Raw genomic sequence first — 17,974 nt, forward strand, 5'->3', positions numbered from 1 at the left:
GTGTCCTATCCTGCCATTACCAACTTTATCTTCTGGCTATAACCCCACCTAGGTGGCAGCATCTTTATCTGTAGTCAGGAATGTGTCTTCCTGCCTTGGGCATCTCCCACCCATAGATGGGCCTACTGCTTGAGGCTTGATTCAGGGGCAGTGTCCTCCACCTGGAATGTGCCCTGGGGAAAGTGAAGGCCTGAAATCTTATTTTCAGTTCCTCATTCTGGAATCTGCACTTTTCTGCTCAGGTCTAAGGGCAAAGAAATCTACACATATTTCATAAAATAGCCTTTATAATTTTTCAGTCAACAACAGCAGGTGCTGTTGCTTAAGAGACAGCTGTTAGCTGTGAAGGAGCCCTCTCTGTAGAGCTGGGGGGATGGGCAAAGTGGAGGCTAGGGAGTAGCTGCCATCTTGCCCTTGAGCTGGAGAGCAGGTGGAGAAGGAGAGATAGAGAGAAAGAGAAAGAGAGAGGAGTTAAATCAGAGAAGCTGACCAGGAACACATGGAGAGAAAAAGAGAGGGACCTAGTCTCTTTGAACTAGCTAGTGGTAGCTAAGAATTAGAGAGAAGAAGCTAGCAAGTAACACGTGGAGAGAGAAAGAGAAGGGAGACAGAAAAAAACCTGCCTAGTCTTGTGAACTAGGCTGGAGGTTACTCACTGTCCTGGAGTTTCATGGAGACTTTTTTGTGGGCACCAGCGGGGGTGGGGGGCACTCTTGGAGCTGGCTCCGCCTGTGTCCTCTACCACCCGTAGGGAATGATGTAGGCTCATGCATGGGTGTGAGTCTATGTTGTCTTGTGGGTCCATGTGTCTGTCACAGCTCAGTCGACTGGAACTGTGGCTCAGCATGGCAGAAGCAGCAGTGTGGGATCTTTAACTGAGTTGGTTCCACACTGCACTGGAGGGCACTACAGGCCCCACTTGGGGGGGGGGCAAGTTTTCACTCAGTCTGAAGTTTCGTGGGGTGCAGAGCTCTTGGATTGGGGATCCCTGGAGGTGACCAGAGACCGACTGGTCTCAAGCCCTCAGGCTCTCAGACTGCCGAGAGGCTGCAGAAGGACTGAGACCAGGGAGCATGTGGGAGAGCGATCGGCTAGCCCACAGCTGAGAGAAATGAGGGGAAGCGGAGAAGAAAGAGGCTCTGGTAGCACCCCAAAAAAGAAAGGTTACTGTACTTGCTTGGTTGCATGGGTGATCGAGTCCCATGTTGGTCAAGCCATCTGTTGTTAGGGGTGGATGTCTGGGGGGGGGGGCGCAGGGCTCTCGGTGAGAATCTCTGTTCTGGACCCCAGTTGTCTTGGGGTGGGCACGCAGCAGGACAAAGACTGTAGGGCGCATGGCAAAAGGTCCATGCGCCGAGATTGGCTACCATCTTGGGGTCTTTGGACGCTGGCAGGTTTATTGGCATGATGGATGGTGGATGGATCTGAATGCATAACCCCCACCCCCCACCCCACAAAAAACCCAGGGTGGACCTGAGTTAAATAGGGAGAGGAAAAGGGGGAAGGGGCTGGGGAGGAATGCTTAATTGGCTCCACCCTCTGGCCTTCAGGTACCTTATTAGTATGTAAATCTCTCTAGGGCCTTGGGGCCTGTTTATAACGCCCACCTATGTAGTGACTGAAGGGTGCAGGTTGAATGGAGATTAGACCTAGTGTCAAGCCTGACAGGTTCCATATCTTTGAATATGGAACCACCAATGTAAGAGCATACACAGGCTGAAATTAGGCCCCCACACATATATAAGAGATGTGAAGCTCAGTCTTCATGTGGGATTCCCAACAACTGAAGTGGGGGCTATTCCTAAAGCTTTGGAATCTGTTTCCCTATCTCAACTGCCTTGTCTGGCTTCAGTGAGAGAGGATGTGCCTAGATCTGCAGAGACTTGATGTACAAGGGTTGGGGCCTCACTTCTCCCAAAGGAGAAGAAGATGGGGGATGGACTGTGTGAGGGGGAACTGGGAAGGAGGGCAGTGATTGGGTGTTGGGAGCCGAGGTTTAGCAGAAAGCGGCTAGATCATCTTTGCAGCCATCTGGAACCATATACCCTGACGAAAGATTTGGTTTTCAAAAGCCTATAACAGCTGAAGCACACTCTGATATCCCACATATTTTGTGTTGCTGTTTACTGCCCCCAGCTGCAAGGTGCACGTGGTAGTCACGCCTGCAAGGTATTGCAGTTCAGTGCTGTCCACATGCTATCTACACCATACATGCCTGTAAGGCGCACGTGGTATCCAAGCCTGCAAGGCGCATGGTGCACGTGCTGTCCACACTATAGATGCCTGTAAGGATTATGTCATATCAACACCTGCAAGGCACGTGGTATCCACACGCCTACAAGGCACGTGGCAAAAGCCTATAAATAGCTCAGAATTCCCTTCAATAAATGAGACTTGATCAGACTTTCTGTCTTGTCTCCATTCTTCGCATCTCTTCCCCTTTATCCCCACTCTCTCTCTCGCTAGACCCTGACCCTTGGACCGGAGCGGCAGCTTGGGCCAAGACACAGTGGCCGCCGAGCGTGGAGCGGAGCAGGCCGCAACATTTTGGCCCACAAAGCCGGGCAGTACGGGCCGGGACAATTGGGATGCAAAGTGAATGAATGAATGAATGAATGAATACTCTTGTTTTGCTAGAGGCTGTTGCTAGTATTTGAACCCAGCACATCATACTTATATCCTCTTCCCCTGAACTACCCATCCAGCACTACTATTTTGATTCCTTTTAAAAAGCTGTAATATATGAAGTAAAAAGACCTGTTCCTTCTCTTCTATGCAGTTATTTTGTAAAATTCAAGCATAAGGAACTGCTGCTAAGTAGTAAATATCAAGCATGAAGTCTGCACATGTTTGCCAAGATGGAATTATAGGGTGAAACTCTAAGCAAGCCTGCTGCATATAGAGAGTGCCACAGCTGTGCCACTGTGCCACCCAGGAATGCCTAGGACTGACCATTAACACTACATTCTCTCTCTCTGTCTCTCTGTCTCTCTGTCTCTGTGTCTCTCTCTCTCTCTCCCTCTCCCTCTCCCTCTCCCTCTCCCTCTCCCTCTCCCTCTCCCTCTCCCTCTCCCTCTTCCTCTTCCCCCTCTCTCCTTTTTAAGGTTATGATATAATTACAGCATTTCTCCCTTACCTTTAATCCTCCAAGCTGTACCACACACCTTCTCTGTTTCTTTCTAATTCAAGGCCTCTTTTTCATTGTTATTGCATGTGTATGTATGTATGTATGTATGTATATACATACATATTCTTAATTGTAACCTGCTCAGTCTCTATAAGGTAACCTGGATGTATGTTTTTAGGATATTGGATAACCAACTGGCATGCTCTTCCTTGGGAAAGTTTATTTTCCAGCTCCCAACATTCTTTAGTGGTCTGTAGTTCTCTGTGTAGGGTTGAGCTTGGTGGGTTTTCCCCCGTCCACTTGGTCACATCCATTATTGTAGACCTCGTTGCACTCATGTTAAGGCAGTCATGTTGGTGAGACTTTATGTGTGTAGATTCTTTCATCCTACTAAGGAGATATAGAACAGAAAAGCATGGAATGGGCAGGCAGATTCTAATTATGTGTGTTTACTAAAAGCATGCCAGAGCACTACTTATTGTATAAGAGAAAGTTCTAGAATAGCATGAAAAGCCCAGGTACAGAGAAGAAACTTTATTCACATTTTACACACACATTACTAAAACTATCACAACACTATATTTGGAAGAAAAGAGTTACAGGTAAATGAATTGGTGTAAATCCATCTTCACCTTTTCCAACATGTCTCATGTTGACAACAAAGGCTAGCCTGTTAGGAATAGAAGAAGGTTGCTGTTGGGAGCTGACTTCTAGCAAAAAGCGGCTATCATCTTTGCAGCCATCTTGAGCCATATACCCTGACAAGAGACTTGCTTTTCAACTTGTTTTGTTGTTTAGTGCCCCCAGCTGCAAGGCACATTCGATATCCACACCTGCAAGGCATGTAGCAAAGCATATAAATACCCCAGATTTCCCGCTCTAGATGCACATACACAGTTTAAAGGTTTCTAAGTGTGCCCTGGAAGAGAATGTTCTCTCCAGCAGCCACACAGCTTGAGTTGCAGAAAATCAAACAGAAGTCCTCATTATAAGGTTGTCTGAATTACAACCAAAATTGAAGTCCCAGCCTCAGGGGTGTCAGGTTAAAGTAAGGGCATTAATTTGGTAAAGAATGGACTTCTGTATCTTGGTATGAGGATGTGTGGGAGGACCCTACTGAATTGAGAAATTTGAATCCGAAGATTTTCAGGGGTTTATCTCACCCGAGGAAGTAGTAGACTCGGCCCCACCCCGTTAAAATGTTGCCTTTTTCACCTTTCACTGAGGAAATTAATCCTTCACTGTCTGGGACTTTTTTACGGAAGTGCCAATAAATAAATAAATAAAGACAATACTGATGTTCCTCAAGGCCCACCAATAGTTGCCTCTAGACCTATAGCCAGACTCAAGACAAAGCAGGCTCCTAGAGGGGAGGTAGAAAGTATAGTTCATGAGGAGTTGCATTATATTACTAAAGAGCTTAATGAGTTTGCTAATTAATTCAAACAGAAGTCTGGGAAATATATGTAGGAATGGCTTTAAAAGGTGTTTAATAATGTTGGAAGGAACATAAAACTAGATCAGGCTGAGTTTATTTGTATGGGCCCTCTGGAAATTTCAGGTTTAGTATGGAAGCTCACACAGTTAAAAATGGTGTCAAAAGTTTGTTTGAATGGTTAGCTGAAGTATTTGTCAAAGATGGCTGCTTTTCTGGGGTTTATTGGATCCAGGTTATGAACTGATGCTGATCCCAAGAGATCCCAAGAAAAACTGTGGCTCTACAGTTAAAGTAGGGGCTTTATTGGAGGCCAGGTGATTAATGGAGTTTTGGCTAATGTCTGACTCACAGTAGGTCCAGTGGGTCCCCAAACTCATGCTGTGCTTATTTCTCCAGTTTCAGAATGTACAATTGAGATAGATATACTTAGAACTTAGCATGATTCTCATATTTGTTCCCTGACCTATGGGGTAAGGACTATTATGGTTGGAAAGGCTACATGGAAACCTTTAGAGTTGCCTCTGACAAAAAGAATAGCAAATCAAAAACACTGTCACATCCCTGGAGGAATTACAGAAATTAGTGCCACCACATCTCCCCTTAACTCTCCTATCTGGCCCATTCAGAAGACAGATTGTGGAAAATGATAGTCAGTTGACTACTGAAAACTCAGTGACATAGTGAATTTGACTGCAGGTGCTGTACCAAATGTGGTGTCCTTACTTGAGCAAATTAACACATCTCCTAGTACATGGTATGCGGTTATTGATCTAGGAAATCCCTTTTTCTCAGTACCTATCCATAAGGACCATCAAAAGCAATTTGCTCTCATTTGACAACATCAGCAGTATAACTTTTTTGTTGTTGTTGTTTTTTCGAGACAGGGTTTCTCTGTGTAGCTCTGGCTGTCCTGGAACTCAACTCTGTAGACCAGGCTAGCCTCGAACTCAGAAATCTGCCTGCCTGTGCCTCCCAAGTGCTGGGATTAAAAGCGCGCGCCACCACCGCCCGGCGTCAGCAGTATAACTTTACAGTTTTACCTCAAGGATATATTAACTCTCAAGCCCTGTGTCAAGGCTTAGTTAGAAGGGATCTTCATAGTCTGTCTCTTCCACAAAATATTACACTGATGCTCTATATTGATGACATTATGCTGATGGGACCAAGCGAGCAGAAGGTAATAACATTTTGGACTCATTGATAACCCATATCCTTATCAGAGGATGGGAATAAATTTTACCATAATTCAAGGCCTTCTACCTCAGTGAAATTCTTAAGAGTCCAGTGGTGCAGAGCATGCAGAGATATCCTTTATAAGGGGAAAGATAAATTTTTCCACCTGGTCCCTCCCACCACCAAGAAAGAAGCATAATGTGTAGTGGACCCATTTGAATTCTGGAGACAGCATATTCCTCACTTGGGTGTGTTACTCGGGCCCATAACCAAGTGACTCAGAAAGCTGCTAGCTTTGTATTGGGCCTGGAATAGGAGAAAGCTCTTCAACAGGTCCATTCAACTGGGCAGGATGCTCTACCATATGATCCAGCAGACTTGATCATTCTTTTTTTTTAATAATATTTTTATTGGGTATTTTATTTACATTTCAGTTGTTATCCCCTTTCCCCATTTTCTCCCCACCCATCCAGGAACCCCCAATCACATCCCCTCTCCTGCTTCTATGAGGATGTGCCCCCACCCACCACCCACTCCCACCTCCCCACCCTTGAATTCCCCCACACTGGGGCATCCAGCCTTCATGGTGTCAGTGGCAGACAGGGATGCTGTTTGGAGGCTTTGGAAGCCCCCATAGGTGAATCACAGAAAAGACCTTTGGGATTTTGGAGCAAGGATCTATCATCATCTGTAGACAACTATTCTCCCTTTGAAAGATAGTTCTTGGCCTGCAGTAGAAACTGAATTTTTGACAATGTGACACCAAGTTACCATGCAATTTGAGCTGTCCATCATGAGCTGGGTGTTATTGGAAATACCAAGTCATAAAGCAAAACAAGCATAGAATCAGTCCATTATCAAACTGAAGTGGTATATACATGATGGGGTTGAAGTTACATGAAGAAATTACCCAAATGCCTATTGTTTATACTTCTGCTACAATGTCATCTGGTGCCAAGCAGGTGCTTATAGCTTCATGGAGTGTTCCCTAGAATGGTTGACTGAGGAAGAGAAGACTAGAGCCTGGTTTACTGTTGGCTCCGCATGTTATGCAGGCACCACCCAGAAATTGTCAGCTGCAGCAATAGAACCACTTTCTGGAACACCCTGAAAGATATCAGTGAGAGGAAATCTTCACTGGGTAGAACTTTGGACACTATACATTTTGTCTGGAAGAAGAAATGGCCAAGTATATGATATTCACTGATTCCTGGGCTGTAGTCAATTGATTGGCTAGATGATCAGGGACTTAGAAAGAGCAGGACTGGAAAATTGTTAAGAAAAACACCTGTGGAAGATGTATGTAGAGATCTCCAAAGGGATGAAGGATGTAATGATATTTGTGTCCTATATAAATGTTCATCAAAATGGGTAGCTTCAGCTGAGGAGGAGTTCAACAATCATGTAGATAGGATGACCCATTCTGTGGATAGTCGGCCTCTTTTCCCAGCCATTCTTGATATTGCCCAATGGGCCCATGAACAAAGTGGCCATGGAGGCAAAGATGAGGTTTATGCATGGGCTTGACAACATGGACTTACACTCACTAGCTAACTTGGCTACAACTGCTGCACAGTGCCAGATCTGCCAACAGTAGAGACTAACACTGAACCCTATATGGCACCATTACCGGGGGAGACTAGCAAGCAACCTGGTGACAGGTTTACTAAATTGGATCACTTCCTCCTTGGAAAGGACAATGATTTGTCCTTACTGGAGTAGATACTTATTCTGATTATAGATTTGTGTTTCCTGCCTTCTGCCAAAACTACCATTTGTGGACTAACAGAATGCCCTTATCCACTGTCATGGTATTCCACACATATTGCTTCTGACCAAGGAATCCACATCCAACCCATAGAAGTGCAACAGAGAGCCCTTGATCTTGGAATCTACTGGTCTTATCATATTCTCTACTCTTCTGAAGCAGCTGCCCTAATAGAAAGATGCAATGGCCTTTTGAAGACACAGTTACAATGATGGCAGCAGTCTGGAGGGTTGGGACAGGGTTCTCCAGAAATATGTGTGCTTTGAATCACCATCCACTATATGGTATGGTTACTCTCATAGCCAGGATCCACGAGTCCAGGAATTAAGGTCTATAAAAGGGAGTAGTACCACTTACTATGAACTGGAAGCTCTGATTTCCTAGACAGAGTTCCCATCTCCTAGCCGTGGCCCTATGGTCTTCTCCTCCCAAGACAATGGTGAATAGTAGAATGTCACCTGGAGCTTGCTTTAGATGTGGCAAAGCTGGCTATGGGGTGAAACACTTCACTTCATCTCACCCACCTCCAGAACCCCATATAAACTATAGACAAGCAGGACATTGGAAAGTTGATTGCCCCACTTTGCCTACACAAGGAAGTCTAGTCCCCTAAATTCTTCCTCCATATGAAAGTCTCTTGAATCTTCTGGGCCTGGCAGGCAAAGACAAATGATGCTCTTGGACCTCCTCCTCCAACAAAATCATGAAACCATGGAGGAACTTAGGGTGATTGTCCAGGTAGCTGGTAAGTCTCTGTCATTCTTAATAGATTCAGGAGCTATTTGATGTATACTGCCTGCTAACTCTGGTGAAACTTATCCTTTTCAGATCTCTGTGGTGAATGCTGATAACCTGCCCCATCAACTAAGAGCTATAGGCCCCCTCCTTTGCTCTCTCTAGGGGTGCCTGATAGCTTACTCCATCTTCATTGTACCTAGTTGCCCATTCCCATTATTGGACAGCCAAGGCCGCCTAACTGACCCTCTAGATCACTGGTTCTCAACCTGTGGGTCACAACTCCTTTGGGATCACATATCAGATATCCTACATACCAGATATTTACATTATGATTCCTAACAGTATCAAAATTACAGTTATGAAGTACCAACAAAATAATTTTGTGCTTGGGGTCACCACAACATGAGGAACATATTAAAAGGCCCAGCATTAGGAAAGTTGGGAACCACTGACCCAGATCCTACTATGCTTGTCATGCCTGCTTTCTCTTGCCTCCCGGAGGTAATTTTAAAGGCTCCTGCTCTGGCTCTCCCTGACTTTGAGCTACCCTTTATCCTGTATGCTATTGAAAAGTGGGGAATAACTCTAGGGGGGGTGGGAACAAATGAGAAGACCCACCTTTGCCCCTGTTGTTTACCTTTCCAAACAGCTAGATACAACAGGAAGGGGATGGCAGCCTTGCTTATGGGCTCTATCAGCAGCCTCCCTACTGGACCAGGAGGCTTACCTGTAAGCTTGCTTTTGATCACCCTCTCTGTTTCTCACTGCACCATATCATGGTCTCCTATCACACAGGAGTCTCTTCCCTGTAATGATATAGCCTTGGGAAATGCTTTTGATGACAAGACTGCTAAAGAGGTAAGCCAACATTCCTAGCCTCCTGGCTCCACCAAGCCCGATTCCTTACCTACTCTGAGTCCCAACTGTAGGCCCTTCAAGCTATGGAGATCAGATAATGGCCACACATCCCTTCCTGAAGTCATTCAGTTAGTCTCAAGAGCCTTAGGGGTACAGTGGCACCTCCACGTTCTCTACTGACAGTCCTTGGGGAAGACAGAAAGGGTTAAATGGACTTAAGACTCATTTATCCAAACTGTCTTCTGAACTTTCCCTTCCTTGGACTCAACTTCTACCTCTTGCCCTACTCACAGTCCGGCCCCACCCAAGCGCCCTCGTTCCTCAGCTCCTTTGAGTTAATGTTCAGCCCTCCCTTTCTTCTAGGAAATTTACATCCTTTGGAACCAGCCCACTCCATTTACCCTCTCTCACTCTTTTTCGACAGCTTCTCTGGAAGCATACTGATGGTGTCCTCCCTCTGTCTTCTACTGATCCTATCACCCAAATCATACCACCAGGAGACTAGGTTTATTTGGAAGCCACTCACCCACAGGCCTTCAACCCACACTGAACAGGACAGCATCTGGTCATTCTTACCACACCAACAGCAGGAATCAAATTTCAAGGAACTAAAACCTGGGCCCACCTGTCACTGCTCAAATAGGCTCCTGCCCACTTACCTGATAAGTACAGCTGTCAGTCTAAAGCTTGAGCTCTCCTGCCTACAACCCATTCCTGAGAATGGCCTCTTTTTTCATCCTCCTTCTGGGGGGGCTCTCTTTGTTCTTTCAGCCTCTCACACAGCAGAACCTAGACAAGCCTGGAACGTGCCACCCAGAATGATAGAGTCCTTGGTCCCACCTTCTGTCCAGATTCTTGCTACTGCTCAGAGATCTCTGTAACTTTTTACCTCCAAGCAGCCAGTTTCCACAATTGCAGAAAGAAACAACCCAGCTTCAATCTATGTGACAACCCCAAGCACTTTTGTCTTCTCCAACACCAAACAAACCTGGCTTGCACTGAGGATCCCTCCCTGGGTAGATGCCTGTATTGGTGCTGTAAGTACCATTATTCTGAACCAGGACAGGGCATACAATCCCAACAACTCTGCTGTTGGCTCACTTCAGATATGGTTATCTTTACCACCAGGAAAACCTGGGATAAAAAAAAAAAACAGGTTCAAGGGCTGTGGGACAGATCTACATCTATATGGAAGGGGCTAGTGCTTCTCACAGAGAAGGAGTGGTAACTTTTAGATCTTTTGAAGCATCTGTCACCTTTCTAGATGATATAGTAGAGGCTATTCAATGCTCTGAAATCATCCTACAGGCCGTGTGAGACCTCTCTTAATCTAGCCTTTTGGTAGACTATTCATTCATTTAGAAAAATGAATCCTTAAGTCACCTCCACATGTAAGACAGTAACTTTGTGCTTCATTGCAGCAGTCCCTGGTGGCAGCTATCCCTCTCATGAATGTAACCCTAAACGCTATGCTCTATAACCCTCAAACTAAGTGGTTTCCTTCATCACCTCCAGTACCTCTTTACTCGCTGGGCACATCAGGTGACTGCCTTTTCAATAACCCTGCTCAATCTTGCTCCTCTTCAGCACATGTTAATATATCAATTTCAGGAACCTTACTAGCCAGGAAAGGAACCCTCTTTTGGTGCCAGTTTAAGCTTTCCCAGTGTATAGACAAATCTACACATGGTCCCTGTTTCTCTACTCTGTTACTTCCCCAACTCACGTATACATGGGAAGGGAAATCTATACTCTCGTCCAAGTGTCACACAGGGACTGACTAGTCATAGCCTTCCCAGACATAATTGGAATTAGTCTGGACTCAGTGGCTGCTACAGGTTTGGGTGCAGGCGGCTTGGATCACACAGTCTTATCTATCTCAGCAGGTACCTACCCAGCTACCAAATACCAACCAGGAACCAATCCTTTTTTTAAAAATACTTTTTAAAAGATTTTATGTATTTATTTTATATGAGTACACTAGCTATTTTCAGACATACCAGGAGCGGGCATCGGATCCCATTACAGATGGTTGTGAGCCACCATGTGGTTGCTGGGAATTGAACTCAGGACCGTTGGAAGAACAGTCAGCGCTCTTACTGCTGAGCCATCTCTCCAGCCCGAACCAACCCTTTTTACAATTACTCCAAAATCAGCTCATTTCTCTTGCCCTCAACCTGCTAACTGCTGAAAGGGGAGACACCTGCCTCTTCATCAAAGAAGAATGCTGTTACTATGTAAGCCAGTCTGGCCAGGTGGAAGAAAGGATTAGAGACCTACACAAGCTGGGAAGGACTCCTTTGCAGAACTCTCATTTTGGTCTTCCTTGGGCCCCTGGTTCCTACACCTCCTTGGGCCACTGATTTCCATATTTCTTGTGGTTGTCATTGTTGGCTGTTTTTTCAGGTTCTTTCAAAGAAAACCTAGCAAAATTACCTGATAGTCAGTAAACCAGATGCTCCTGACAGGATTTCTCCCAGGTCTCTTACCCTAGCTGACCAGCCTGAGCTTTGCTTTGAAGCAGCATTTCAAACTACTTCAAAGCAGCCTGTAACTTTGCTAGGCCCAGATAGCCCCACAGAACCTGGGCAGTGAGCAAGAAACCAGATGTTTTTGGTCATTTCCTGACTCTCTTTTCAGACTCTTGACTGGCATTCCAGCTTTACTGGGCCCTGACAACTTGGCCCCAGTCCAGCAGGAAGTAGTGACAGAAGAGACTAGCCATTCCTTTTTACCACCAACAAAAGGCTGGAAATTAAGATCCCCCCAAGACATTCCTAAAGCCAGCATCCCCTTGAGAGCTTGAAGGAAGTTTCTACTTACTAAAAGCAATTATTCTTATCTCTGGCAAAGGGATATGTGGCTCTTCAATTAACGTATGACTGTGGTGTCAATTAACATGTCAAGGTCATTGTTGGCCTCTAAGCAACCTCAGGCTCTACTCACAAGCCTCTGCCCTAGCTTCTTCCCAAATACTCATCCTCAGATAATCTTGGAGATGCACTCCTCCGACCCCTACCCCATAGTTTCTTGCTTTCCTGGAAGATAATGTTGGTAGTTTGGAATAAACTTTTCCCCTTTCACCCACAGAGCATCTATTTGGGTTTCTTTACTGCATCCATTTTTCATTCAGATAGAGACAAGAAAATGAAATAACACCCTGCATCCTATCTGAGCACTGCAAATTAAAGCTGGATAACAACAACAAAACAACAGAAAGCGTACAAACTCATGAATATTGAACCACTCACTACCAAATGAAAAATGAGTCAAGACAAATTAAGAAGGAAATGAAAAACTTTTAATAACTGAATAAAAACGAGAACACAACATGTTCAAACTTGTGGAACACAATGAAGGTAGTTTTGAGAGGCATGTTGACACTACTCAGGGCCTACATGAAAAAAATTGGAGCGGTCTCATATTAACAATGACACACTTGAAAGTTTTAGAGCAAAAGGAGGAAATAATATGTCAAAGGAATAAACAGCAAGAAATAATTAAACTCAGGGCTGACATGAATAAAATAGAAACAGAAGGAAAATAAAAGAAAACAGAGTTGGGTCTTTAAGGAAATCAGTAAGATTGCTAAACCTTTAGTCATATTAACTAAAAGGCAGAGAAAAAAATACCCAAATCAACAAAATTGATATTTTTTGCAGTCAGGCATCTCCACAGCCAGCCTGAAGGACCTAGCAACACCAGGATGCACCATCACTAGCTGCCAGGAGGCAACACAGTCCCACTGTTGCCTCTTGTCACATATCCTCCTATTGGGCATGGGCTGCATCCTTTGATAAAAGGCCCCATTCCTCCTCCCCTCCCCCCTTTTCCTCCACTTCCACCCAGAGGTAACTTCTGTATCCCCCCTCACCCCACCACTCCTGCCACACATGCTTCATGAGATCTGTCTCATGGTATGACTTTATGGATTTTGAGACATAACAGATAATGAACAGAGGGACATAAAAACAGACACTGAGAAAATCCAGAGAATCATAAGGACATACTTTAAAAAGTGTACTCAATCAAATTGGAAAACCTAAAAGCAATGGATAATTCCCGTGATGGGTACCACCTACCAAAATTAAATCAAGATCAAATAAGCAATTTAAACTGCACCATAAGCCCAAGTGAAATAGAAACAGTCCTTTAAAGACTTTCAGCCAAAAAGCCCAGGATCAGGTAGTATTAGAGTACAATTCTACCAGACTTTCCAATCAGAGTTAATATCAATATTCCTCAAATGTTTCCAGAAAATGAAAACAGAAGAAACATTGCCCAATTCATTTTATGAGGCCATAGTTGCTATGGTCTCCAAACCACATAAAGACTCAAGAAAGAGAATTACAGATCAATTTTCCTCATAAACATAGATGCAAAAATACTCAATAAAATACTTGCAGACTGAATCCAAGAACACATCAAAATGATCATCCACCATGATCAAGTAGGCCTCATTCTAGAGATGCTGGGATGGTTCAACATACCTAAATCCATAAATATAATCCAAAAAACGAGAGAGTCTCAGACAGATAATATTCAGAGAGTGAAAGACCTTGGAACATGCAGTGCTAAACAGGAAGTCTCCATTAAATCCCTCCCCTTAGGGCTCAGGGAACTCTGTAGAAGTGGGGACAGGAAGATTTTAAGAGCCAGAGGGCAAGGAGAACACCAAGGAAACAAGGCTATCTAAAAGCAGCAGGACTGATGCATGTCTGAACTCCCAGGGACTGTGGCATATAGGGGTTTAGAGCTGAGAAACAAAGTAGACACAAACTCCTATCTCTTACCCAGAAGCTATCTCCAATTGATAACTACTCAAAAATGGAAATTTTAGTTTGTTTTTCACTAAAAAAAAAAAAAAATCACTCTTAAGGGTAGGTCACATGACCAAAAGAAGATGGCTATGTTTATTTATTTTTCTTTCCAGTGTAGTGTTTTTATGGAATCTCTCTGTGTGTCTCTGTGTCTATATGGTGTTTCTTACGCTTTTTCTTTGGCTTTTTTTCTCCTGGTAGTTTGTTTGCTTTGTCCTATTCTGGTTTGCTTGTTGTTTTTTAAACTTATATCATATTATATTTTTTCAGATATCTGTTTGTATTCTAATCAGAAAAAGAAAAAAAAACGGGGTGGATTTGAGTAGGTATGGGGTTGGGTAGATATGGGAGGAGTTGAAGGACAGGAAACCCTAGCCAGAATTTATTATATGAAAAAAAATCTATTTCCAAAAACATATAAAAGAAATAAAAGCCAGACTTATAAGGACCTATTTTCTTTTTCTTTTCTTTTGCTTTTAATTCATTCGTTGTGAGGTCCACATCATGCACCACAGTCCAGATCATTCGCTATTCTTTCACATTTACCCTTTGCCCTTGCAAACTCCCACCCCCCCCCCAATAAAATCACACAAACAAATGAAGAACATTAAAAAAAAAAAAAACCAAAGCATAGAAAACATCTCATTGTGGAAGCTGTAGTATGCACAGTGTGTCCCACAGTATACCCTTTTGTCCACACACCTTTACATGCAATTCATGATCTCAATGAGCCGTTGGTCTGGTTCAAGATCTCTGTCTTCTGTGACACCATCAATATTGGATCCTCATCGGGACTCGTCTCAGTTTATCCTGTTTTTCCCTGTGTCATGGAGCTTGTGCTGCTTTGATCAGAAGAAATGGCCCTTCCCTCAACCATTCGCAGATGATATAGATTTTGGGTGGGCTAACTCAATGTCCTAGATCTGGGCCTGGACAGCAGCTGAGCTACTCAACACACTGGCTTTACCTTATTCAAACCACCAGGGCGAGCTCTCTAGCACTGCTCCTACCAGGCGACTCAATGTTGCCATCTGACAGGATGCAGGGCCAGCACTCCTGCACTCATGCCCTCAGGGCTGGCTAATCCTAACACAAGCTCCCAGAGTCAGCTCCACTGTGCTGCCCAGTTAGGTGCGGGGGTCCACTCTTTCAAGTGCTGTAGCCTGCGTGGGGCTCACACCTTCAAGACTGGTTCACCTGTGCCTTGACCATCAGGGCCAGCTCCACAGTGTTGCCCAGGAGAGGCATAGAGCAAGCTTTCCCAGAATGCTGCTGCTGGTGAGGGGTGGGGCCAACTTTCCAGAGGTCAGCAGCCAGTGAGGGGGAGGAACCCCCCCCCCCCCCGCAAACCCTGGACATCCTCATTGTCCCTTAGGTAGCTGCCCCGACCAGTAACACCTCCATGTTGCCTAGTGGTAATATGAGCCACAGACATCGATCCCTGCTGCTGTGTAGCCAGGGTCTCAGACATGGCCCTCAGAGGAAGTTCAGGCTGGGACTTCAACATGACCCCAGGTGGGAGGTGGGGTGGCCACTCACGATAGGCTACTTCTCTCCTCCTTTGTGTCTCCAGTTCCATCTCTCTTCATAATACTAAAGCCACCCCACTTCTCTTTCTTTCCAATCTGTCCAACATGTACTCACACATTGTGGTGGCTCCCACTGCAGGCTGGCCATGCCACAGATAGGCCCCTGGATGACATCCTTCATCCTGCTTCTTGGCGTGGGGCCAAACAGTTATCTATGGCACACCTGTTCTGTGCGCTAGAGGGCAAGTCTGTGGGTGGTATGGCATAACAGTCTGCAGGTCTGTCTGTCTTACTCCTCCTGCACTGTGCTGCCTGGATCTGATCTGATCTGATCTGATCTGATCTGATTTGATTTGATTTTTTGAATCCCAGGCATAAGACAGTTTTGGTCATCAAGCCAGGCATCAAGCTAGGATGAATAAAGGACTGCCATCTGCTTTGCCTCTGATTGATGTAAGAACAATGCCACCAAAAAGGTGTTCCTGCCCATTGCGGAGGGTGGGGGCTTTTAAAGTTATTATTATTTATAAATAGCTGCTTTTTACCGTCTGAGCTTCTTGGTAAATGTGACCTCTATGTGGATGGCTTCATAAAAAGTATTGGTTCACTGCATCTTTCCATATCAGTGTAAGCATTTTTTTTGTTCCACTACTCTCTTCTTGTTTTGTACTATACTATCAATCATGCTGAATATTACCTTTAAACATTTTACCATGTTATTACGACTCATTCATCTTAAAACCCAATATCAAATTAGTATGTGATACACAGTTTGTTTTTAATAAACATTTGTAAGAGTTAAAATGGACTATAGTTATTTATAGTCTGGAGGAAAGACTAAAAGCCAGTGACTAAACAGGAATATCAATTAAACCAGTGTGGCAAATCAAATGTTATAGTAGTGCCATGTCAACTCAAAATGGCAAATAATTAAATGTGTATCATTTTATAATATTAAACAGATGGATTTACAAATACATTCCTAAAACAACCGTGGTATAGTCCACATTCTGTCTACACATAGGCCTCCCTAGACAGGCCCTTTTACAAAATGGTAATCAAAAGACTTCTATTCTGCTAAGGAGCCATTTTCATCGGTACTGGCTGTTAAAATAATAATGACTCTATTTGTAATCAGTGAAAGAGAGCCACACATTACTTTAGAGTCTAAAAGATAATTTTAAAGAATACATTAATTGCTATAATAAATATCCAGTGCTTTGATAATTGCTACAGAAATAAAATATTTCATCGACTTAAAGGTGCCATCAATGAAGTTATCAAATATTCTAGTATTGAAAATAATTCTACAATAATGCCATACTATAAATTTATTATCACAGCTGGGTGTGGTGGCACACATTTTTAATCCCAATACTTGGGAGGCAGAGGCAGGTGAATCTCTGTGAGTCTGAGGCCAGCCTGGTCTACAGAGTTCCAGGACAGCTAGGGCTGTTACACAGAGAAACCCTGTCTCGAAAAACCACAAATGAACAGACAAATAATTTGTTATCACAATTTTCTATTATAAAACTTAAATATATATTTACAATTGTCAAAATAATTAACAGTATTATTTGCCCTACACCAGTGGTTCTCAGCCTTCCTAATGCTGCAACCCTTTAATACAATTTCTCATGTGGTGGTGACCCCCAACCATAAAATTATTTCATTGCTACTTTATAACTGAAATTTTGCTACTGTTATGAATCATAATGTAAATATCTGACATGCAGGATATCTGATATGTGACCCCTGTGAAAGGGTTGTTTGAGAGATGGGTAAGCAGTTAAGAGTACTTGCATGCTCTTCCAGAATTCCTGAGTTCAATTCCCAGCAACCCATGGGTTGCTCACAACCATCTGTAATGGGATTAGAATCCCTCTTCTGAATTTCAATGTAAGTATCTGATATGCAATCCCTGTGAAAGGGTCATTTGACTCCAGAGAGATCACTGCTCTATACCCTTTCTTGAGACCCTGGCTCCAAGCAAATCTTGAGTGAAGTGATGCTCTCCTGCACTGCTGCATGAGGATAATCAGTTCTCTGACAGTCTGGGATATTTATGAAACCTCTCAATTTTCCTTTCATAAATTACTTACTGGAGTGGAAATATGTCAACATAATCATCCTATGTAAGCTGGTTTGTTGCCTGGCAGCTGGAAGTTCAATTACTTCCCACTTTGATCAGCAGATGATGGTGGAGACATTAACTGAGTAACAACTTGTTTAACAGCAATATTTCTTTACCTCTTCTAATACAAAGAGAACATTTCATGTCTCCTCTATTGCACACTACATAGACCATTCAGACGGCGAGTTTAATGGAGATATGTCATATCTCTATTTACATACAAAATCTTTAAGTTTCCATTCCATCTCTGTTATTTCTGTTCATCCACATTAATAGCATACAGCCCTGTAAAACAAAATGCTATTTTAAATATATCAGTGATATGACAAATATGAATGTGGGTGTATCAGTCATGGTTCTCTAGAAAACTTATGTAATGAATACACACA

General features: G+C 43.7%; 1 non-coding gene across 1 annotated transcript; it reads right to left on the reverse strand.

The window, feature by feature from the left end:
* Window positions 1-15,810: 15,810 nt before the first annotated feature.
* On the reverse strand, window positions 15,811-15,951 carry LOC117695614 (small nucleolar RNA SNORA48). Its single transcript, XR_004604665.1, has one exon. It is a non-coding gene; the product is annotated as a small nucleolar RNA SNORA48 (small nucleolar RNA).
* Window positions 15,952-17,974: the final 2,023 nt, after the last annotated feature.

This window comes from Arvicanthis niloticus, chromosome X (genome assembly GCF_011762505.2).
Source record: "Arvicanthis niloticus isolate mArvNil1 chromosome X, mArvNil1.pat.X, whole genome shotgun sequence".
NCBI classification, from domain to species: domain Eukaryota; kingdom Metazoa; phylum Chordata; class Mammalia; order Rodentia; family Muridae; genus Arvicanthis; species Arvicanthis niloticus.